This window comes from Capra hircus (assembly GCF_001704415.2).
Source record: "Capra hircus breed San Clemente chromosome X unlocalized genomic scaffold, ASM170441v1, whole genome shotgun sequence".
NCBI lineage: Eukaryota > Metazoa > Chordata > Mammalia > Artiodactyla > Bovidae > Capra > Capra hircus.
Window position 1 is genome coordinate 12,056,491 of NW_017189517.1, and position 23,851 is coordinate 12,080,341.

Genomic DNA, 23,851 nt, shown 5'->3' on the forward strand with positions numbered 1-23,851 from the left:
GGATTTAGATATTCTTTTACTTTTTGAGTAATTTTAACAGTTTGTGTCTTTCTAGGAATTTGTCAGTTTTGTCTAAATTATTCAGTTTGTTGATGTACTATTGTTCATGGTATTCCATTATAATCTATTTTATTTTAAAAGGATGGTATTACTGTCCCTTCATTCTTTTTTTAAAAATTAATTATTTTTTATTGAAGGATAATTGCTTTACAGAATTTAGCTGTTTTCTGTCAAACCTCTACATGAAGCATCCATTCTGCTGCTGCTGCTACTAAGTTGCTTCAGTTGTGTCCGACTCTGTGTGACCCCATAGACGGCAGCCCACCAGGCTCCCCCGTCCCTGGGATTCTCTAGGCAAGGGCACTGGAGTGGGTTGCCATTTCCTTCTCCATAGGTATACATATTTCCCCTCCTTTTTGAAACTCCCTCCCATCTCCCTCTCCACCCCACCCCACCCATCTAGGTTGATACGCAGCCCCTGTTTGAGTTTCCTCAAATTCCCATTGGCTAACTATTTTACATATGAAGGTGATGGAATTCCAGTTGAGCTGTTTCAAATCCTGAAAGATGATGCTGTGAAAGTGCTGCACTCAATATGCCAGCAAATTTGGAAAACTCAGCAGTGGCCACAGGACTGGAAAAGGTCAGTTTTCATTCTAATCCCAAAGAAAGGCAATGCCAAAGAATGCTCAAACTACCACACAATTGCACTCATCTCACATGCTAGTAAGGTAATGTTCAAAATTCTCCAAGCCAGGCTTCAGCAATACGTGAACTGTGAACTTCCAGATGTTCAAGCTCGTTTTAGAAAAGGCAGAGGAACCAGAGATCAAATTGCCAACATCTGCTGGATCATGGAAAAAGCAAGAGAGTTCCAGAAAAACATCTATTTCTGCTTTATTGACTATGCCAAAGCCTTTGACTGTGTGGATCACAATAAACTGTGGAAAATTCTGAAAGAGATGGGAATACCAGACCACCTGACCTGCCTCTTGAGAAATCTGTATGCAGGTCAGGAAGCAACAGTTAGAACCGGACAAGGAACAACAGACTGTTTCCAAATAAGAAAAGGAGTATGTCAAGGCTGTATATTGTCACCCTGCTTATTTAACTTATATGCACAGTACATCATGAAAAACGCTGGGCTGGAAGAAACACAAGCTGGAATCAAGATTGCCAGGAGAAATATCAATAACCTCAAATATGCAGATGACAGCACCCTTATGGCAGAAAGTGAAGAGGAGCTAAAAAGCCTCTTGATGAAAGTGAAAGAGGAGAGTGAAAAAGTTGGCTTATAGCTCAACATTCAGAAAACTAAGATCGTGGCACCTGGTCCCATCACTTCATGGGAAATAGATGGGGAAACAGTGGAAACAGTGTCAAACTTTATTTTGGGGGGCTCCAAAATCACTGCAGATGGTGACTGCAGCCATGAAATCAAAAGACGTTTACTCCTTGGAAGAAAAGTTATGACCAACCTAGACAGTACATTCAAAAGCAGAGACATACTTTGCCAACTAAGGTCCTTCTAGTCAAGGCTATGGCTTTTCCTGTGGTCATGTATGGATGTGAGAGTTGGACTGTGAAGAAGGCTGAGCGCCGAAGAATTGATGTGTTTGAACTGTGGTGTTGGAGAAGACTCTTGAGAGTCCCTTGGACTGCAAGGAGATCCAACCAGTGCATTCTGAAGGAGATCAGCCCTGGGATTTCTTTGGAAGGAATGATGCTAAAGTTGAAACTCCAGTACTTTGGCCACCTCATGCAAAGAATTGACTCATTGGAAAAGACTCTGATGCTGGGAGGGATTGTGGGCAGGAGGAGAAGGGGACGACCGAGGATGAGATGGCTGGATGGCATCACTGACTCGATGGACGTGAGTCTGAGTGAACTCCGGGAGCTCGTGATGGACAGGGAGGCCTGGCGTGCTGTGATTCATGGGGTCCCAAAGAGTCGGATACAACTGAGTGAACTGAACTGAACTGAATGTAAGTTTCCATGTTACTCTTTCCATACATCTCACCCTTTCCTCCTCTCTTCCTATGTCCATAAGTCTATTCTCTATATCTGCTTCTCCATTGTTGCCCTGTGAATAAGTTCTTCAGTACCATTTTTCTAGATTCCGTATATATGTGTTAGAATACGGTATTTATCTTTCTCTTTCTGACTCACTTCACTCTGTATAATAGGTTCTAGATTCATCCACCTCATTAGAACGGACTCAGATGTGTTCCTTTTTATGACTAAGTAATATTTCATCGTGAATATACATGATAACTTCTTTATCCATTCATCTGTCAATGGACCTAGGTTGCTTCCATGTTCTAGCTATTATAAATAGTGCTTCAGTGAACAATGGTATACATGTGTCTCTTTCAATTTTGGTTTCCTCAGGGTATATGCCTAGGAGTGGGATTGCTGGGTCATATGGTGCTTTTATTCCTAGTTTTTAAAGGAATCGCCATACCGTCTTCCATAGTGGCTGTATCAATTTACATTCCCACAGTAGTGCAAGAGTGTTCCCTTTTCTGCACACCCTTTCCAGCATTTATTATTTGTAGACCTTTTGATGAGGGCCATTCTGACCGGCGTGAGGTGATATCTCATTGTAGTTTTGATTTGCATTTCTCTAATAATGAGCAATGTTGAGCATCTTTTCAGGTATTTGTTAGCCATCTGTATGTCTTCTTTGGAGAAATGTCAGTTTAGGTCTTTTCCCCAGTTTTTTGTTTGGATTGTTTGCTTTTCTGGTATTGAATTGTATCAGCTGCTTGTATATTTTGGAAATTAATCCTTTGTCAGTTGTTTCATTTGCTATTATTTTCTTCCATTCTGAGGGTTGTCTTTTCACCTTGCTTATAGTTTCCTTTGCTATGCAAAAGCTTTTAAGTTTAATCAGGTCCCATTTGTTTACTTTGGTTTTTATTTATCACCCTAGGAAGTGGGCCATAGAAGATCTTGCTTTGATTTATGTCATCAAATGTTCTGCCTATGTTTTCCTCCAAGAGTTTATAGTTTCTGGTCTTACATTTAGGTCTTTAATCCATTTTGAGTTTATCCTTGTGTATGGTGTTAGGAAGTGTTCTAATTTTATTCTTTTACATGTAGCTGTCCAGTTTTCCCAGCACCATTTATTGAAGAGGCTGTCTTTGCCCCATTGTATATTCTTGCCTGCTTTGTCAAAAATAAGGTACCCATAGTTACATGGGTTTATTTCTGGACTTTCCACCTCATTCCACTGGTTTATATTTCTGTTTTTGTGCCAGTACCACTCTATCTTGATGACTGTAGCTTTGTAGTGTTATCTGAAGTCAGGAAGGTTGATTCATCCAGCTCCATTCTTCTTTCCCAAGAATGCTTTGGCTATCTGGGGTCTTTTGTGTTTCCATATGAATTGTGAAATTTTTGTTCTAGTTCTGTGAAAAATGCCATTGATAATTTGATATGAAAATGATTGCTACTCACATAATGAGTAATGCATCAAAAATAGAGTTAGGCCAAAAAAAAGAGAAATAGTAGCTGTGAGGTGATGGGTAATTAGATGATTGTGATTTTGTAACTCGATAGATGTAGGTATGGATATAGACAATTAAAATATCAAGTTCTATACCTTAAATATATGCAATTTTAATTTGTCCATTATAACAATAAAATTGAATAAACAATGGGATCAATCTCTATTACAATTTACCCGTGATGTTTGTTTGACAGCTAAAGAATTGAATAGTTAATTTAATTCAGACTTGTTTATGGAAAACATTTTGGCAACTGCAGCAAGAGACCAGTAAAGCAGGTTAGTGTCCCATTGAATATCTTGTTCAAGAGTTACTATTGTGTATTCTGCATAGCAAAATGAGTGCCTAGGTTTTGTTCAATGTGTAGAACTCCAAAGAGGATAAGGAGTGCCATAGTGAGACATTGTATTATGACTTTAATATGTGTAGAAAATATGTGACCTTGATTTATATTTTGGGTATAATCTCTCAGGATGCAAGAGACTCTGTGAGTTCTTTACCCTAAAAGAGACAATCTTGGATAGGAATTGTTTGACTTGGTCAGAACAGACGGTCAACATATTGGCAGTGGCCCAGAGATCTATAAAGGTGTAAGAATGAGGCCAGTTGTTGGCCCAGATATTGTGTGCTAAGACAGCTACCTGAAGTTTTGGCCATTTGAGCTGACCTTTGGGTCCTGTCCTTTATCAGGAACATTCTGATGAAGAGATGAAAAGTAGTAACTGTCAAGCAAGCTCCATCAAGTGTGATAGTGACGATAGCATTGATTAAGTGAATGAACTCCCTTTGGTTTTTGCTGTATTGATCCTAATAGGCTCCCTGTGTATCCAAGAGTTCTAACAGATGAACTCTTGTAGCAGTGTGGCATCTGATAGGGAGCTGAGCACAGGGGAAGTTACCCTCTCCTGAAGATAGGGTATGTAGAAGGCCCAGGTTCAGCTCCATCCTGTAGCAAGGAGGCCTCACTGGCTATGCTGAGCTTGCAGAGTGCTACTGCATAATCAAAGGCCAAATGGGCAGCTGGATATGGAGGGTCATAGGTTCAAGACCTGAGATAGTCTATATTTCCAGGCAAGTCCAGCATAGACCCCCAAATTGCTATACAATGGTCATACAGCATTGGGCCTAGGTGGGCAGTTCCTTGTATCAGAAGCCCATGAAACTAACAGCCATTGTTGACAGTACAGGGACTCCAAGATACATGAGAGAGGGTTGCTAAAGCTTGCAAAGTGAAGGAGTTTCAGCGGACCCTAATAGGAGTACCTGTTCTATGGCAATTCAGGCAGATTCTAAAATCTTTGAAACAGGGACTCTCATTCAAGGCAGGCCTATTTGGAAGTTACTAGGCAAAAAAACTGTGTATACGAGGAAATGCTGCCTCCAGAAAGTAAAAATGTCTAAAACATGTTGGGCTTGTTTTAAGTATGGGTATGCATACTAAGAAGCCTAAAAGCTGTTTCTGGACACTGTGAAGATCGGGGCAGTCCTCCACTTGCCAAAGGATTTTCAGGAACTTACCTGAAGTGGTGGGATTGTGTAGCATGTGTGTCATAGGAATCTGCTCAAAGGAGGATGTCATCAGTGTGAGGTCCTAATTGTGTACCTGGAAAAAGCTAGAGCTGGTGAAAATATTCCCTTCAAAGACTGTGTGAGATGGCAGGTGTGGACACTGGCCGCATTGAGTAGACAGGTGAGGGTGTATCATTTCCCCTTGAAGCTGAAGGTTAAGTGGAGCTGAGAGGTTGTTGAAATAGGCAGTGAAAACAGCATGCTAGCCAAATGTTTTGCTATGACTGAAAAGTATTTACCAGGTATTCGTTGGAAGCAGTATTATCAACAAAATACACGGAGCCCTAGTGAGTGGGGCCATGACACCAAGGGTGCAAGTTCACACCGAGGCCCTGTTCTTGTTTTACAGCTTTAAGATCAGGTAAAATTTGTTAAGTGCAGCAGAAGTTGGGATAATCACACCTTGCTAAGTAGGTTTCCTATAATGGGTTTCAATCTGTGAAGACCCTGCTTTCATTGAGATTGAATCTTTTTAAAAACAACTGAGGTGAAAAGTGTGATCGCAGCTAAGGGAAAAGGTCCATTAGGGTCTCATATTATAGGGGCAAGGACTTGATTTGATTACTCATTGAGTTAGATTATCCACGTGCACTAGAGGCTATTTGGGGTAATGGAGGTTTTGGCTATGGGAAATGTAGGCAAGGCAATAATTCCAGTGGTTAAGGTTAGGTATATCTGTTTCTATTTCATGTTTCTTTATTCCCTGCCTCTTTTTATCAGCTTGCCCAAATGTGGGCCAGAAGAGGAACAGAAAGTGATGAGAGGTAAAAACTCAATTGTCAAACATCTAAAGTGGAATCTGATTATTACACAGAGCCACCACCCCTACATCACCCTTCTTCCCAGATGGGACCTCTGAAACACACAGAAACACCAAGTCCTTTTCCTTCTCACTGGTGGGATGAAGTGTGATTTCTTCAGGAAGAAATCCTCAGTGCTCAGGAATCTTCAGTCTGCAGTTCTGTCTTCACCCAGTCCTCACTCCCAGTGTCTGAGTCAGTATGGACTTGCTGGTCTGGGCCCTAAACTGAAAGGATCCCACCTCCCTCCCTCTCACACACCGGACCCTTCTCTTCCTTCCCTCCTCCTCATCAAAAAAAACAGATACATACACATCTTTTTCCTGATTGTCCGGTGCTCTTGATGGTTGGGTGATGCCAGGTCTTATATTCAAGTGGTTTCCTTTCTGGAACTTCTTACTATTTTATACTCCCTAGGGATAGAGGGGCCTGGTCGGCTGCAATCCATGGGGTCGCTAGGAGTTGGACATGACTGAGTGACTTCCCTTTCACTTTTCACTTTCATGCATTGGAGAAGGAAATGGCAACCCACTCCAGTGTTCTTGCCTGGAGAATCCCAGGGACGGGGGAGCCTGGTGGGCTGCCCTCTATGGGGTCACACAGAGTCGGACACGACTGAAGCGACTTAGCAGCAGCAGCAGCAGCAGCAGCAGCAGGGTTAGTTGTCTGGTCATCTACAGTCTTGGAATCAGTGCTTCCACTCCAAAGACTCAGGACTTAATCTCTTGTCAGATATGAAGATTCCACAAGTGGTTTGTTATGGCATTAGGTGAAATTAAAACAAATACCCAAAAATAAGCAACCAAAGATGAGCCCCAGAGAAATGGAAGTTACAAAATCAGGAAATTAATAAATAAAATAATGAAATACACCCATATACATATATACCCATAAGCAACATCAGAACAGTTGAAGAAAAATTAAGTACAGTAGTTTGACCAGGCGAACAAAGGAAATCAAAAATTTTATTTGCCAGTTAAGAACAAAGCTAACTAAAGCACAAACTGGAAAACAAAACTAAAGCAAGTTGCCAAGTGGGGAATAAAACAATAGAAACAAAACCACAAAAATTTATTGAGAGGAAAAGAAAGAAAGAATAGACTTGCAAAGTTCAATAGAGGTAGATAAAGAAGGTTTATAGACACTAAAGATTAACTCCTAGGGTAAGAGAACAGTAGGAAAAGCACACAAAGGAATAAATGTAGAAAAAATAATGATAAGTTTTAAAAAATTAAAAATAAGAGAAAGAGAAAAGATGAAAAAAGGAAGAAGAAAGAAAGGAAAAAGAAAACTCCACAGAACTGCAAAAGCCCAGCCTAGAGGCAGAGGTTTATAACAACAATAAAAAATGTGACTGAAAAAAATAAAACTCAAAAGCTTAATTAGATTTCATAGTGCCAATAAAATCAACATCTACAACAGAGGGGGAAAAATGAAGTTGGAAAAAAAGAAAAAATCCCAAAGAATCTATGCTGCTGCTGCTGCTAAGTCGCTTCAGTCGTGTCCAACTTTGTGCGACCCCATAGACGGCAGCCCACAAGGCTCCCTCGTCCCTGGGATTCTCCAGGCAAGAACACTGGCAAGTCAAAACATAAGAATAAGAAATAGCTTTCTTGAGTCACTGCTATTAGAGTTCTTTCCTTTGTTGGGAGTCACAATCCATCTTACCTTCCTAAGATGCCCTCCAACACGGTGCTGGTCTCTGGACCTGTTGTGGGGGCAGCTCAGATTCCAACCTGGTCCTACTCCTGTGTATTCTGGCCTCCAATGTCCACAGCAATCAGAACTAGTGCGTTTTCTTTTGTGGGAGCTCTCACTGTCCTTTTATATATTCCATAGACACAGAGTCTGCCTAGTTGATTGTGTCGATTTAATCTTGTGTACAGATTGTGCACAGCTGGTGGGAAGGTTTTGAGTCTTCTTCCTGTGCCACACTGCCCCTGGGTTTCAATTGTGGTTTTATTTCAACCTCTGTACGTGGGTCGTCCCCTGGGGTTTGCTCCTGAGTCTGCCCTGGAGGACTTGGGTTTTCCCCAGTGAGGGCCAGGTACGGAGGTGGTACAGTTCCTTGGTCACAGGGGTTCTGGCAGCACCAGGTATTCAGGGGAGTTGGCAGCTAGGGCAGCAGAAATCTAGCGCTCTAGAAGAGTATGGCAGCCAGTATTGGCCAATACGCTCTAGGATTCTTGTGTGAAGAACCCCGCTGACAGAGAAGCCTGCAGGCCACAGTCCACAGGGTCGCAGAGTTGGACACAACCGAAGTGACCCTGCTTGCATAGATGCAAGACTTTTTTTTTTTGCCTGTTTGATCTGTCTTTCCACAGTCAACAGCAGCCCTCGTGCTGGGATTGCTCCACAATCTCTAAACTCCAGCTCTCAGGTGCTGTGCCTTCCAGGGCACCTACATCCCTATCTGGGGTATGTATGGCTGCAGCGAGGACTGTTCTCATTCCATTTAGGCTGCCAAAGACCAGCCGTTTCCGTCTCAGCCTTACATCTTTCTCCTCTAACTCAGACAGTTGCCGTGATGTGGGGATTGGACCTCTGCTTCAGTTCCCCCACGCACCGATGACAGGTCCAGTCCTACTGACAGTCCTGTTTCTCCCCCTTGTTCCTTTGTCCTACCAAGTTTTATGTGATTCTACATGTTCTTTTCCGCTGGTCAGGTACTCCTTTCTGCGCTCAGCTGGTGTTCTGCGGGCAATTCTGTGTCTGAAAGTGTATTCTTGATGTATCCACGGAGAGAGATGTACTCCACATCCACCTACTCCTGCGCCATCTTGTTCTCCCATCTGAGATTTCTTGTTTCTGAGGACCTTGACAATTTGGAGTTTTGCGTTCATTTTTGCATTAGATTCTGACTTGTTATTGATCTTCTCGTGAAAAGTTTTTATAAGTTTCTTCTTCCAGAGAACCTCAAATCAAGATAGTACTATCATTGTTGTGGACTTCCCCATGGCAATGGTTGAATTATTCTCTTGGCTTTGTCACAGAGGTGACACAGAAGTTCCTCTCTAGATCCCAGAGGATCAAGGTCATTTGTATTTAACAGGCACAGGTGGAAGCAGCAGGAGCATTTTGTAAAGTACTTATGAATCCACCTGCAACTGCCGCAGATGCAGGAGACGCAGGTTGGATTTCGTAGAGGGGGCAGTGGCAACCCACTCCAGTATTCTTGCCTGGGAAATCCTATGGAGAGAGGACCATGGCTGGCTATAGTTCATGGGGTCTCAAGGAATCAGACATGACTGACCACAACACATAAACACACACACGCATTTACTTTCAGAGGTATGACTTCAGCAGCCCACACAGTAACTGATCTCCACTATATGAGTGACTGCCCCGTCTATTGAATAGACTATCATTTTTCTCCTGAGTTCTATAGAGAAAGGGGGCCAACACATGGCGGAGACACAACCAGTGTTCAAATGATAAGGCTTGTTTCTTTGAGGTTAGTATCAGTCACGGATTAGTTTGGAATCCATACACATGATTCAACCTGAGACTCACACATAAGTCCAGGTTGAGACAGAGAATTCAGAACTGCTTTAAGGAGGGTCCCAATGTAATAATCCTTTCACTATATGCCAGCTGTCTAAACTGATTTACGTGGGTCAAAGCTTTACCAGGAGCTCACAAATGCAGCACAAAGAAGCCAGGTGAAAGCACAACCTAGCCAGACGGCAGTAGCTCACAGTGCATGTTCTGCAGCTACAGCAGAGCCAGTTCGAAAGCCAAAGAAGAGAGAAGAGACCCCAGGCGGTAAGGGATAGCATCTCAGCATCCTGCTCTTGGGGCCAGTTGCTGCCATCACTCCACAGAGAGAGGATGGATCCCTCAATGGCAGTTCGCTTTGGATATGGAAACCAACTGATAACACATACTCCCAGAGAGTCTGGAAACATTCATCACTCACATAATGAGTTTTTCTGGGGAGAGCAGAGCAAGCTCTCAAGATGGTTGAAGAATAGCTGAATAGAGCAGGGGAAGGAGACTGGCTTGGGCTTGTGGTGGTAAAAGGGGATAAAGCTGGAGAGTTCTGCATATAGGTCAGGGCTTGGATCATCTGAACTTCCTTTTGGCCCAGAGAAGAGAATACCTGGACTTTCCTATCAGATGTAGGTAAGTAGGGGAAGAGATGTGGTCAGGGTCTTTTATAGAAATGTGTAATGTAAATGCAAGGTGGTTCGCACAGTTGTGAACTCTCACAACCATTATAACTCAGCTTCTTACATTGTTTTCAGTTAAACTGCTTGTCACTAGATTTGTTGTTCAGTCGCTCATTCATGTCCAACTCTGCGACCCCATGGACTGCAGCACACCAGCCTTGCCTGTCCTTCACCATCTCCTGGAGCTTGCTCAAACTCATGTCCATTGAGTCAGTGATGCCATCCAACCATCTCAACCCCTGTCGTCTCCGTCTCCTGCCTTCGATCTTTCTCAGCATCAGGGTCTTTTCCAGTGAGTTGGTTCTTCACCTCAAGTGGCCAAAGTAATGGAGCTTCGTCTTCAGCATCAGTCCTTCCAATGAATATTCAGGACTGATTTCCTTTAGGATTGGCTGGTTTGATCTCCTTGCAGTCCATGGGACTCTCAAGAGTCTTCTCCAACACCACACTTCAAAAGCCTCAATTCTTCAGCGCTTAGCTTTATGGTATGACTCTCACATCCATCCGTGACTCCTGGAAAAATCACAGCTTTGATTAGACTCACCTTTGTCAGCAAAGTAATGTCTCTGCTTTTTCATGTGCAGTCTAGGTTGGTCATAGGTTTTCTTCTAAGGAGGAAGCGTCTTTTAATTTCATGAATGCAGTCACCATCTGCAATGATTTTGGAGCCCAAGAAAATAAAGTCTCTCACTATTTCCATTGTTTTCCCACCTATTTGCTATGCAGTAATGGGACCGGATCTTATGTTCTTTGTTTTAAGAATGTTGAGTTTTAAGCCAACTTTTTCACTCTCCTCTTTCCATTCCATCAAGAGGCTTTTTACTTCCTCTTCACTTTCTGCCATAAGGGTGGTGTCATCTGCATATTTGAGGTTATTGATATTTCTCCTGGCAATCTGATTCCAGCTTGTGCTTTATCCAGCCCGGCCTTTCATAGGATGTACTCTGCGTATATGTTAAATAAACAGGGTGAAAATATATAACCTTGACGTACCCTTTTCCAATTTTGAACCAATCTGTTGGTCCATGTTCAGTTCTTTCTGTGCTTCTTGACCTGCATACAGATTTCTCAGGAGGCAGGCAAGGTGGTCTGGTATTCCCATCTCTTTCAGAATTTTCCACAGTTTCTTGTGATCCACACAGTCAAAGGCTTTGCCATAGTCAATAAAGCGGAACGAAATGTTTTTTTGGAACTCTCTTTTTTGATGTTCCAACAGATGTTGGCAATTTAATATCTGATTCCTCTTGCTTTTCTAAATCCATTTGCACATCTGGAAATTGTCGGTTCATATACTGCTGAAGCCTAGGTTGGCGAATTTTGAGCATTACTTTGCTAGCATGTGAGATGAATGCAGTTGAGCAGTAGTTTGAACATTCCTTGGCATTGCCTTTCTTTGGGATTGGAATGAAAACTGACCTTTTCCAGTCCTGTGGCCCCCACTGAGTCTTCGAAATTTGCTGGCATATTGAGTGCAGCACTTCCACAGCATCATTTTTTAGGATTTGATTAGCTCAGCTGGAATTCCATCACCACCACTAGCATTGTTCATAGTGATGCTTCCTGAGGCCCACTTGACTTTGCGTTCCAGGATGTCTGGATCTAGGCGAGTGATCACACCATCGTGCTTATCTGAGTAATTAAGATCTTCTTTGTATAGTTTTTCTGTGTGTTCTTGCCACCTCTTCTTAGTATCTTCTAGTTCTGTTCAGTCCATACACTTTCTGTCCTTTATTGAGCCCATCTTTTCATGTAATGTTCCCTTGATATGTCTAATTTTCTTGAAGAGATCTTTAGTCTTTCCCATTCTATTGGTTTCCTCTGTTTCTTTGCACTGATCACTTAGGAAGGCTTTCTTGTCTCTCCTTGCTATTCTTTGGAGCTCTGCATTCAGATGGTCTGTCTTTCCTTTTCTCCTTTGCCTTTAGCTGCTCTTCTTTTCTCAGCTATTTGGAAGCCCTCCTCAGACAACCATTTGGCCTATTTGCATTTCTTTTTCTTGGTGATGGTCTTGATCACCACCTCCTGTACAATGTCACAAACCTCCATAGATAGATCTTTAGGGCACTTTGTCTATCAGATCTAATCCCTTGAATTTATTTGTCATTTCCACTGTATTATCATTAGGATTTGATTTATGTCAGACCTGAAAGCCCTAGTCATTTTCCCTGCTTTCTTCAATTTTTTTTTTTTTTTTTGCTTTCTTCAATTTAAGTCTGAATTTTGCAATAAGGAGTTCATGATCTGAGCAACAGTCAGACTGGGAGCTGACTGTTTACCATCATATGGAGAACCAGTTATTCCAGTGCAGATTACCAGATCATCGTTTCACCACTAATTTGGATATTCACCTTTCATGTAAAATATATATACCAAAGTTTCTGTGTGAATTTTCAGATATACCAGATAGATCTAGTTTCTCTGATAGCAGATAATCTTATACTACTGTAATTGGATACAACAAATTCCCATGTAAACTTCTCAGCCTATCCTTGTCTGATGTATTTATTACTTCAGATGAACATAATGTTTAGTTTATCAGTTTTTCCTTGACTGTTCTAAAATACTAAAAGAATTTTATAGCTATGGAAGCTCTTGGTCTAAATTAGGAAGTGAAAACTAGGTTTAATATTGTCTTCATCTTTTTAGTGTCTATTTAGAGACATGTACAGAAAGATAGTTGTAAACAGTGTGCATATCACCAAAGTGTTTTTCGGTTTTAGAGCTTAGGGTTCTTGTTTTTTGTGTTTTCAGAATACATATGTTAAATGATTTTAAGCTTAACACTTCCTAAAGCACACGTTATAAAGCGGGGAACATGATCTAGTGTACGCAGAATGACTTGAGTATTCACTCCTCCAGGAGTTCATCAATCTTGCCTTCAGCAGTGACCATAATACTGTTTCTCATGTGTTCAGGTTTGGGATTCCAGAGATGAATGAAATATGCTTGTCCTTGTTGTATATTGTATATTGGGGAAGATGAATAGGTACCTGAAAATTTCTAAGACAAATTGGCAATTGCTTTTATATAAGTATCTGTAGGACCAGAGGAGCAATGGACTCTGCTGGCATTGACGGCAGAGAGGCTTCAGAGCAGAAGCACCATTTGAGTTTAGCCGTAAAGAATGAGGACACTTTCATCAGTCAGCTGCTAGGTGTGGAAGGGAAAGCAATTGCTTCAAAGAAAAAGGATACTTCTAGTCTGATTTCATTATCTGGAGAAGCCGCTAAACAGCTTCTTACTTGGAGTCTTAAATGATGCTAATGTGGAAGGAAGGGCAAATATCAGAGACCAAAAGGAGAAAGTAGAAGCATCAAGGGAACAAGAGACTTTGGAAGAGTCCTGATCAGGAAGTAGTAAAATGAGAACCTGCCTTGAAAAATGCAAGCAGATATTTCTGAAGAAAGAACAACTCAAAGCTGCATTTAACAAAAGGAAGAACTATGAAACAAGTCTGACTAAGCCCAGCATGTTATGTTTGCAGGGAAGGAAGAAATATGGGTTGGTGTTCATTTAGGACTCATGGAAGAGGTTGGAGCAAAGGGGGTAGGTATTCCAGCAATGATTCATTAGGTAGAAAGAGAAGGTTAGAAATCAGATACTGCAATCTCTATTACAATTTACCCATGATATTTGTTTGATAACTAAAGAATTCCATGATGCATTGAATTTGTACTTGTTTATGGAAGTCATTGTGGCCCCTGCATCGTGAGAGCAGTAAAGATGGTGACTGTTTCATTGAAATGCTTGTTCAGGAGACAGTATTTTGTGTTCTGAAAAGCAAAGTGAGTCTCTGGGTTTCTCTTCTTGTGTAGAACTCCAACGAGGATGAGGAGTGCCATGGTGAGACATTGTACTGTGGCTTTCATATGTGCAGAAAATGTGTGACCTTGATTTACATTTTGGGTATAATTTATCGGGAGGCAAGAGATTGCATGGGTTCTTAACCCTAAATGAGACAACCTTGGGGAAGAACTGTTTGACTCGGCCAGAATAGACAGTCAGCACATTGGCAGTGGCTCAAAGATCTATGAAGCTATGAAGATGAGGCCAGGTGTTGGCCCAGACAGACATTCTGTGCTGAGGTAGATGCCTCCTACTGGCCCTTTGAGCTGACCTTTGGGTCCTGTCCTTTCTCAGGAAGATACTGATGAAGAGAGGACAAGTAGCAGCTCTCTAGCAAGCTCCATCCAGTGTGATAGTGGCAGTGGCAGTGGTTCAGTGAACAATCTGCCTTTGGTTTTCACTGTGTGGATGCACAAGGGCTCCCCAGGTGTCCAAGAGTTCTAAGAGATGAACTCTTGTAGCAGTGTGGCATCTAACAAGGGACGGAGCACAGGGGAAGGTACCCTCTCCTGAAGATAGGGTATGTAGAGGGCCCAGTTTCAGCTGATCCTGTAGCAAGGAGGCCTCCCTAGCTATGCTGAGCTTGCAGAGTGCTGCTTCTGTAGTCAAAGGCCAAATGGGCAGCTGGATATGGAGGGTCATAGGTTCAAGACCTGAGATAGTCTATATTTCCAGGCCAGTCCAGCATGTACCCACATGTGCTGCACTACGGTCATACAGCCTTGGGCCAAGGTGGGCAGTTCCTTGTATCAGAAGCCCATGAGGCTAACGGCCATCATTGATGGTACAGAAACTCGAAGATCCATGAGAGAGAGTTGCTCAAGCTTGCACAGTGACAGAGTCTCATGGGGTGCTAATAGGAGTGCCCGTTCTATGGCAGTTTAGGCAGATTCTAGAAACTTTTGACATGGGGCGTCTCATTCAAGGCAAGCCTTTTTGCAAGTTACCGACCCAAAATACTGTGTATATGAGGAAACGGTTCCTCCAGAATCTGTAAATGTCTAAAACATGTTGGGCTTGTTTTAACACTATGGGTAGTAAGAAGCCTAAAAGCTACTTCTCAACACTGTGAAGACTGGAGGAGTCCAGCACGCACCAAAGCGTTTTCAGCAACTTAACTGAAGTGGGGGGACTGTGTAGTGTGTGTGTCATAGGAATTTCCTCAAAGGAGGATGTCATCTGTGTGAGGTCCTAATTGTGTACCTGACAAAACCCAGAGCTGGTGAAAATGTTGCCTTCAGAGACTATGTGAGATGGCAAGAGTGGACACTGGCCCCATTGAGTAGACAGGTAAAGGTGTATCATTTCCATTTGAAGGTGAAGGTTAAGTGGAGCTGAGAAGTTGTTGAAATAGGCAGTGGAAACAGCATGCTAGCCAAATGTTTTGCTATGACTAAAAAGTATTTACCAGTTATTCAGTGGAAGCAGTATTTTCAATAATATGGCCATCTAGTGAGTGGGGCCATGACACCAAGGGTACAAGTTCACACGGAGGCCCTGTTCTTGTTTCACAGCTTTAAGATCAAGTAAAATTTGTCTGTTAAGTGCAGGAGTGGAGATAACCACACTCTCTCTAACTAGGTCTCCTATAATGGGTTTCCAGAGAAGGCGATGGCACCCCCCTCCAGTACTCTTGCCTGGAAAATCCCATGGACGGAGGAGCCTGGTAGGCTGCAGTCCATGGGGTCGCTAAGAGTCGGACATGACTGAGGGACTTCGCTTTCACTTTTCACTTTCCTGCGTTGGAGAAGGAAATGGCAACCCACTCCAGTGTTCTTGCCTGAAGAGTCCCAGGGACGGGGGAGCCTGGTGGGTTGCTATCTCTGGGGTCGCACAGAGTCGGCCACAACTGAAGCGACTTAGTAGCAGCAGCAGCAGTATAATGGGTTTCAATCTGTGAAGACCCTGCTTTCATTGAGATTGAATCTTTTTAAAAACAAGTGAAGTGAAAAGTGTGATTGTAACTAAGGGGAAAGGTCCATCGGGTCTCATATTTTGAAGGATGACTATAGGGGACAAAGACTTAATTTTAGTGCTCCTTGGGTCAGGGTATCCAGGTGCACTAGAGGCTATTTGGGAGTAATGGATGTTTTGACTATGGGAAATATAGCAAGGCAATGATTCCAATGGTTAACGGTAGGTATATCTGTTTCTATTTCATGTTCCTTTATTCACTTATTCCCCGGCTCTTTTTATCAGCTCGCCCAAATGTGGGCCAGAAGAGGAAGAGAAACTGATGAGAGGTAAAAACTCAATTGTCAAACATCTAAAGTGGAATCTGGTTATTACACAGAGCCACCACCCCTACATCACCCCTCTCTCCAGCTGGACCCCCAAAACAAACAGAAATACCACGTCCTTTTCCCTCTCACCAGTGGGATGAAGTGTTCAGGAAGAAATCCTCAGTGCTCAGACACCTTCAGTCTGCAGTTCTCCGTCTTCACCCAGCCCTCACTCCCAGTGTCTGCATCAGTGTGGACTGGCTGGGCTGGGCCCTAAACTGAAAGGACGCCACCTCCCTCCCTTCTCACACACCAGACCCTTCCCCTTCTCCCCTCTCCACCATCAAAAACACACACACATCTTTTTCCTGCTTGTTGGTACTTTAATCATCAACATCTGCGTACTTTGGTCTGTCCAGCGGGGACCATCGTTGTATGTTTGATCCCTGCACAAACGACTATTCTGCCTTTGCTTTTCGTCGAGTTACAGTAGATGCCTCAGCATCTTGGGCTCCAGGTGGGCACAGGGGCTTACTTGGAGAATTGTCATAAGTGTCGGAAGAATCCTCCAGGGTTTCTTCATCCGCCGTTGGCCTGTTTTCATTCTTTTTATTCTGCGGGTGGTAGTAGAAGACTAGTATCGTCGACTTCCCTTTCTTATTCCTGTCCGGATTCTGCTGAAGGGTTGAGTTTACCTTCCCCATGAGGTTTTGTATCTGGTAAGAAAACAAAGTCATCCAGAAAGACATTAGTGAAGGAGGGTGGGAAGGAGAACTTTGAGAGAACGGGTGTGCATTGGGGAGGTGTTTTGTTCCAGGCAAGGGCAGGGTGAGTCACGGGTGGGGGACGAAGAGGAAGAACATGAGTAGGGTAATCTGACCGTCTCACTGTCCAAGCCATTGGGCTGATCAGAATGATTTCTCTTCCTTTCTGTGGAGCTTGAGGCTTCTCCCTCCAAATCGATGTTATCTATCTCAATTTCCGACTCCGACTCCGACTCCGACTCCGCCTCCGCCTCTGCCTCCGACTCCGACTCCTCCTCCACTTTCTCAAGTAGTCCTCCCATGTTGTAGCAACAGTGGCCTACACCAAGGCGCCTGGCGTCCCTATATATACCTTCCCAGGACAATGAAGAGCCACAGCTGGCAGTTTGATTGGTCAGCAGGAGATTTCTCCAGCCAATGGTAGCCCTGACATTGTTGACATCACAGAGCGCCACTTGGAAACATCCATGGGGGAGGGGAGGCTGCAAAGGAGTCCAGGTGCTCTGGTTTGAGAAAAGGAGTGCTTCCTCAACACCCATTAAAGAGCCTTCCCAATTTGACTTTCCATGTTTCCTCATCTTGTGTGGCTCAATTCCTGTGGTGTAGAAGTTAGGTAGCCAGTGTTCCCTCCAAACCATTCCTCATGGCCACCCCCATTCAGTGCTTAATTCTGTCATCTTCCAGGTCTCATCACCTAGTAATTGGTGTTTTTTTTTAACAGTTTAGAAGTTTTAGATTTGCAGAATAATTGTGAAGAGTATTTTCGTATACTCCACAACCAATTCCCTTTATTACCATTGTACATTAGTATTGAACATTTGTTCAACTTAGTGAATCCATACTGAAAGAATATTATTAACTAAAGTCTGGACATTATCAGATTTCCTTCAGTTCAGTCGCTCATTTGTGTACGACTCTTTGTGACCACATGAACTTCAGCACACCAGGCCTCCCTGTCCATCACCAAGTCCGGGAGTTTTCCCAAACCCATGTCCATCAAGTCGATGATGCTACCCAACCATTTTATCCTCTGTTGTCAGCTTCTCCTCCTGCCCTCAGTCTTTCCCAGCATCAAGTCTTTTCAAATGAGTCAGTTCTTCTCATCAGGTGGCCAAATTATTGGAGTTTCAGCTTCAACATCAGTCTTTCCAATGAACACCCTGGACTGATCTCCTTTAGGATGGACTGGTTGGATCTCCTTGCCTTCCAAGGGACTCTCAAGAGTCTTCTCCAACACCACAGTTTAAAAGCATCAATTCTTTGGCGCTTAGCTTTCTTTGTAGTCTAACTCTCAGATCCATACATGAGTACTTGGAAAACCACAGCCTTGACTATGCGGACCTTTGTCAGCAAAGTAATGTCTGCTTTTTAATATGCTGTGTAGGTTGGTCAGAACTTTCCTTCCAAGGAGTAAGCGTCTTTTAGTTTCATGGCTTCTGTCACCATCTGCAGTGATTTTGGCGGCCACAAAAGTAAAGTCTGCCACTATTTCCACTGTTTCCCCATTATTTGCCATGAAGGGATGGGACCAGATGCCATGATCTTAGTTTTCTGAATGTTGAGCTTTAAGCCAACTTTTTCTCTCTCCTCTTTCAATTTCATCAAGAGGGTCTAGTTCTTCACTTTCTGCCATAAGGGTGGTGTCATCTGCATATCTGTAGTTATTGATATTTCTACCGCCAATCTTGTTTCCAGCTTGTGCTTCATCCAGTGGAGCGTTTTTCATGAGGTACTCCGCATATAAGTTAAAGAAGCAGGATGACAATATACAGCCTTGACTTACTCATTTCCCGATTTGGACCCAGCCCGTTGTTGCATGTTCAGTTCTAACTGTTGCTTCCTGACCTGAATATAGATTTCTCAAGAGGCAATTCAGATGGCCTGGTATTCCCATCTCTTTCAGAATTTTCCAGTTTGTTGTGACCCACACAGTCGAAGGCTATGGCGTAGTCAATAAAGCAGAAATAGATATTTTTCTGGAACATTTTCAGATTTCCTTGGTTTTTACCTAATGTCCTTTTGCTGTCCCAGTATCCATCCAGGATACTATACTAAATTTAGTCATTCCATATTATGTCTTGTTAGGTTCCTCGTTGCTGTGACAATTTTTTAGATTTCTTTTTTTTATTTTTTAAAAATTTGTTTATGTTTTAATTGAAGGATAATTGCTTTAGTAAATTTTGTTTCTTTCTGTCCAACCTGAACATGAATCACCCATAGGTATACTTATATCTCCTCCCTGTTGCACCTCCCTCCTATCTCTCTCCATATATTATCCCTCTAGGTTGATACAGAGCCTCTGTTTGAGTTTCCTGAGTTATACAGCAAATTCCCATTGGGTATCTATTTTGCATATGATAATTTAAGTTTCCATGTTTCTCTTTCCATACATCTCGCCTTTTCCTCCCCTCTCCCCATGTCCATAAGTCTATTCTCTATGTCTGTTTCTCCGTTGCTGCCCTGTAAAAGAATTCTTCAGTACCATTTTTCTAGTTTCCATATATATATGTGTTAAAATATGATATTTATCTTTCTCTTTCTGACTTACTTCTCTCTGTATGATCGGTTCTAGCTTCATCCACCACATTAGAACTGACTCAAATGCGTTCCTTTTTATGGCTGTGTAATATTCCATTGTGTATATGTACCACAACTTCTTCATGCATTTTTCTGTCAGTGACATGTAGGTTGCTTCCATGTTCTAGCTGTTGTAAATTGTGCTGCTGTGAACAATGGGATACATGTGTTTCTTTCAATTTTGGTTTCTTTAGGGTATATGGCTAGGAGTGGGATTGCTGGGTCATATGGTACTTTTATTCCTAGTTTTTTAAGGAATCTCCATACTGTCTCCCACAGTGGCTGTATCAATTTTCTTTCCAACCAACAGTGCAGGAGCTTTCCCTTTTGTCCACACCCTCTCCAGCATCTATTGTTTGCAGGCTTTGATGATGGCCATCATGACTGGTATGAGGTGATATCTCATTGTGGTTTTGGTTTGCATTTCTCTAATAATGAGCGATGTTGAGCATCTTTTCAGGTGTTTGTTAGCCATCTGTACATCTTCTGTGGAGAAATGTCTGTTTAGGTCTTTTTCCCACGTTTTGATTGGGTTGTTTGTTTTTCTGATATTGAGTTATATGAGCTGCTTGTTTATTTTAGAAATTAATCCTTTGTCTGTTGTTTCATTTGCTGTTATTTTCTCCCATTCTGAGGATTGTCTTTTCACCTTGCTTACAGTTTCCTTTACTGTGCAAAAGATTCTAAGTTTAATCAGGTCCCACTTGTTTACTTTGATTTTTGTTTCCATTACTCTAGGGGGTGGGTCATAGAGGATCTTGCTTTGATTTATGTCATCAAGTGTTCTGCCTATGTTCTCTTCTAAGAGTTTTCTAGTTTCTGGTCTTACAGTTAGGTCTTTAATCCATTTCAAGTTTATCTTTGTGTATGGTATTAGGAATTGTTCTAATTTCATTCTTTTACATGTACCTGTCCAGTTTACCCAGCACCGTTTATTGAGGCGGCTGTCTTTTCCCCATTGTATATTCTTGCCTGCTTTGTCAAAAATAAGGTACCTATAGGTGCATGGGTTTATTTCTGGGCTTTCTGTCTTGTTCCTTTGGTCTATATTTTTTCTTTCTTTCTTTCTTTCTTTCTTTCTTTCTTTCTTTTTTTTTTTTTTTGTGCCAGTACCATTCTGTCTTGGTGACTATAGCTTTGTAGTATTATATGAAGTCAGGAAGGTTGGTTCCTCCAGCTCCATTGTTCTTTCTCAAGACTGCTTCGGCTATCTGGGGTCTTTTGTGTTTCCATATGAATTGTGAATATTTTTGTTCTAGCTCTGTGAAAAATGCCATTTGTACTTTGATAGGTATTGCACTGAGTGTGTAGATTACATTTGGTAGTATAGTCATTTTCACAATATTGATTCTTCCAACCGAGGAACATGGAATATCTCTCCATTTGTTTATGTTTGGTTTCTTTCATTCAGTTCAGTTCAACACAGTCACTCAGTTCAGTTCAGTTCAGCTCAGTCATTCAGTCGTGTCTGACTCTTTGTGACCCCATGAATCACAGCACGCCAGGCCTCCCTGTCCATCACCAACTCCCGGAGTTCACTCAGACACGTCCATCGAGTCAGTGATGCCATCCAGCCATCTCATCCTCGGTCGTCCCCTTCTCCTCCAGCCCCCAATCCCTCCCAGCATCAGAGTCTTTTCCAATGAGTCAACTCTTCGCATGAGGTGGCCAAAGTACTGGAGTTTCAGCTTCAACATCAGTCTTTCCAATGAACACCCTGGACTGATCTCCTTTAGGATGGACTGGTTGGATCTCCTTGCAGTCCAAGGGACTCTCAAGAGTCTTCTCCAACACCACAGTTCAAAAGCATCCATTCTTCGGCACTCAGCTTTCTTCACAGTTCAACTCTTACATCCATACATGACCACTGGGAAAACCATAGCCTTGACTAGACGGACCTTTGTTGGCAAAGTAATGTCTCTGCTTTTGAATATACTATCTAGGATGGTCATAACTTTTCTTCCAAGGAGTAAGTATCTTTTAGTTTTATGGCTGCAATCACCATCTGCAGTGATTTTGAAGCCCAAGGAAATGAAATCTGACACTGTTTCCAGTGTTCCCCCATCTATTTCCCAGAAAGTGATGTATCAGTTGCCGTGATCTTCGTTTTCTGAATGTTGAGCTTTAAGCCACCTTTTTCACTCTCCACTTTCACTTTCATCAAGAGGCTTTTTAGTTCCTCTTCACTTTCTGCCATTAGTGTCTTATAATTTTCTGTGTACAGTTCTTTCATCTCCTTAGGTAATTTTATTCCTGTATATTTAATTCTTTTCATTGCAGTGGTGAATGGGATTTATTCTTTAATTGCTCTCTCCGATTTTTCATTGTTAGTATATCGAAATGCAAGTGTTTCTGTGTATTGATTTTGTATCCTGCAACCTTGCTAAATTCACTGATTAGCTCCAGTAATTTTCTGATAAAATCTTTAGGGTGTTCTATATACAGTATCATGTCATCTGCAAAGAGTAAGAACTTTACTTCTTCTTTTCCAGTCTGGATTCCTTTTATTTCTGTTTCTTCTCTGATTGCTATAACTAGGACTTCCAAAACTATGTTGAATAATAATGGCGAAAGTGGACACTCTTGTCTTGTTCCTGATCTTAGTGGGAATGCTTTCAGTTTTTCACCATTGAGAATAATATTTGCTGTAGGCTTATCATATATGGCCTTCACTGTGTTGAGGTATGGAGAAGGCAATGGCACCCCACTCCAGTACTCTTGCCTGGAAAATCCCATGGATGGAGGATCCTGGTAAGCTGCAGTCCATGGGGTCGCTAGGAGTCAGACACGACTTAGCGACTTCACTTTCACTTTTCACTTTCATGCATTGGAGAAGGAAATGGCAACCCACTCCAGTATTCTTGCCTGGAGAATCCCGGGGACGGGGGAGCCTGGTGGCCTGCCGTCTCTCTGGGGTCGCACAGAGTCGGACACGACTGAAGTGACTTAGCAGCAGTGTTGAGGTAGGTTCCTTCTATGCCCATTTTTTGAAGAGTTTTAATCATAAACAGGTGCTGAATTTTGTCAAAGGCTTTGTCTGCATCAATTGAGATTATCATATGGTTTTTATCTTTCAATTTGTTGCTATGATGTATCACATTGCTTGATTTCCATACATTGAATTCTTGCATCCCTGGATTAAACTGAACTTGATCATGGTGTATGAGCTTTTTGATGTGTTACTGAATTCTGTTTGCTAAAATTTTGTTGAAGATTTTTGCATCTGTGTTCATCAGTGATATTGGCCTGTAGTTTTCTGTTTTTGTGTTGTTTCTGGTTTCGCTATCAGGGTGATGAGTTTGGAAGTGTTCCTTCCTCTGCAATTTTTTGAAAGAGTTTTAGAACGACATGCATTAGCTCTTTAAATGTTTGATTGGATTCCCCTGTGAAGCCATCTGGTCCTGGGCTTTTGTTTTTTGGGAGATATTTGATCACAAGCTTCAACTTCAGTGCTTGTAATTGGGTTGTTCATAATTTCTGTTTCTTCCTGGTTCAGTCTTAAAAGATTGAACTTTTCTAAGAATTTGTCCATTTCTTCCAGGTTATCTATTTTGTTGCTATATAGTTCATAGTAGTCTCTTATAATCCTTTGTATTTCTGTGTTGTCTTTTGTAACCTCTCCTTTTTGATTTTGACTTTTGTTGATTTGATTCTTCTCTCTTTTTTTTTTCCTTGATGAGTCTGGCTAAGGGTTTGTCAATTTTATGTTCTCAAAGAACCAGCTTTTAGTTTTATTAATCTTTACTATTGTTTCTTTCATTTCTTTTTCAATTATTTCTGCTCATATCTTTATGATTTCTTTCTTTCTAATAATGTTGGGGTTTTTTTCTTCTTCTTTTTCCAGCTCTTTTAAGTGTAAAGTTAGGTTGTTTTTCTTGTTTCTTGAGGTAGGATTGTATTGCTATAAACTTCCCTCTTAGAACTGCTTTTGCTGCATCCCATAGGTTTTGAGTTGTCGTGTTTTCATTGTCATTTGTTTATAGAAATTTTTTGATTTCCCTTTTGATTTCTTCAGTAACCTGTTGGTTATTTAGAAACGTGTTGTTTAATCTTTATGTGTTTGTGTTTTTTGCAGTTTTTTTCTTGTAATTGATATCTAGTCTCATAGCATTGTCATCGGAGAAGATGCTTGATACAATTTCAATTTTCTTAAGTTTACTGAGGTTTGATTTGTAACACAAGATGTGGTTTATCCTGGAGAATGTTCCATGTGCACTTGAGAAGAAGGTGTATTCTTCTGAATTTGGATGGAATGTCCTGAAGATATCAATGAGATCCATCTCATCTAATGTGTCATTTAAGACTTGTGTTTCCTTATTAATTTTCTGTTTTCATGATCTGTCCATTGGTGTGAGTGGGGTGTCCTACTATTATTGTGTTACTGTCAAT

At 41.9% G+C, this 23,851-nt stretch overlaps 1 protein-coding gene and 1 long non-coding RNA gene across 3 annotated transcripts in view; both read left to right on the forward strand.

The window, feature by feature from the left end:
- The window catches only part of HS6ST2 (heparan sulfate 6-O-sulfotransferase 2), a 354,205-nt gene that overhangs the window by 23,199 nt on the left and 307,155 nt on the right, over window positions 1-23,851 (forward strand). The window lies entirely within an intron of this gene.
- On the forward strand, window positions 12,648-19,221 carry LOC108634463. Its single transcript, XR_001917618.1, has 3 exons — window positions 12,648-12,758; window positions 13,404-13,406; window positions 19,211-19,221. It is a non-coding gene; the product is annotated as an uncharacterized LOC108634463 (long non-coding RNA).